The sequence below is a fragment of the Macrobrachium nipponense genome, chromosome 29, assembly GCF_015104395.2.
Source record: "Macrobrachium nipponense isolate FS-2020 chromosome 29, ASM1510439v2, whole genome shotgun sequence".
In the NCBI taxonomy this organism is placed as follows: Eukaryota; Metazoa; Arthropoda; class Malacostraca; order Decapoda; family Palaemonidae; genus Macrobrachium; species Macrobrachium nipponense.
This window is the reverse complement of record NC_061092.1, coordinates 71,531,539-71,533,152: the sequence shown is the minus strand read 5'-3', so window position 1 is coordinate 71,533,152 and position 1,614 is coordinate 71,531,539.

The window sequence follows — 1,614 nt, the reverse complement described above, 5'->3', positions numbered from 1 at the left end:
TCAAATAGTAGTTTGAAAGATATTTGAGAAAAATGATCACTCTTCGTCCCTGAAATGCATAGTAGGGATTAACCCTATCACCATGGCACAATAGACTTGAATTGTAATTATGTTGACTTATGCTTATTGTTTACTTACATCATTCATTATTACAAAAATAAACACACAATGATATAAATAATTTATTTTTACAGATCACTTGTTAATGTCAGTCTTATTAATACTAATCATTTTAGGTCTATTTTAAATATATCATGTAAACAGAAATTACCAGCTTGAATAATGTGTCTACTAAATTTTACTTGAACATAATGCAGCAATGTCAATCCCAAGGCATCAGCAATAATGGGAATGGGATTCACAGCCTGCAGCACAGTGAGGGTTTCCAGTACAAAACATTCCAGTGGAAAATGTACTTGAGAAAAGAAACTCTGGATGTCGTTTGCTGCCATATCAATGCTCTGCGAGAACTCAAGCAACATCATAATAAAGGAAGACAGGTGGTATTTTCGATGAGAATAACAAAGAGTAGGTGGATGCCTTTCAGTCTGCCACCAACACCAACTACATCCGGCAGGTGCCACCAGGAGAAGGAGAGAGGTTGGTGACCATCAGAGCTGGTACAGACAACGGGTTTGTGAGAAAACTCATTCTCGTGTTTCCCTGCTAAGAATGAAAGTGGCGACTCCCATAGGGAAATGAATTCGGAAATATTCACTCGTTGGCCGGTGTCACAGCTCCTACCATCGCTAGCTGAGCCATTGGTGCTGGTGCTTGATAATGCCACCCTACCACATCTAAATGACGGAGGAGAACCGCTACCCGACAACAGCTACGAAAAAGGATATGGTGAATTGGCTCAAGTCCCACAAAATACTATATATATATATATATATATATATATATATATATATATATATATATATATATATATATATATATTATATATATATATTAGATATATACATACTATGATGTAATATAATCTGTTTTCTGGTAAGTGGTTAGTTGGTTGGACGGAAAGTGTGTGTGTGTGTGGGGGGGGGGGGGGCGTTGGGTTTGTTGCAGAGGGGTAATTGTGATTATCGGTCTCATTTCCCCTGTTTACAAATGAATGGCTAACAAATTACATCATGTAATTATTAAATTCATGATTCACTTAACGATTTAAACTACCCCTTTGACTTCTTTTTTTTCTTTATCCAAGTTATAAATTTTACATAGCTTCAACGCAATTGCCGATTTGCAGTTATGCGGGTAAAGCAACATATTTGCCATGAATACAGTGGCATTTTTTGTTTATGATTACCATGACTTACTGAGAAAACTGCAGTCTTTGAACCAATCAGATGAGATAGATTACCAAATACGGTAGGTCTTGTAAAACACTCAATCATTTTAGGCATATCCTGTAGTGACACTTTCTAATTATCAACCACAACAGAAGCTTCATTTTGCTCTCTAGTTCATTTTATTTGTCCAGTGCGTGGTACAGAAAAGAAGTAACAATGGTGGATCTAGTAATCCTTCATATGGGGGTCACTTAGGGTTATCACGTATATATGTAACTACACATATACGGTACATGCGTATCAATATTTATATATGTATGCA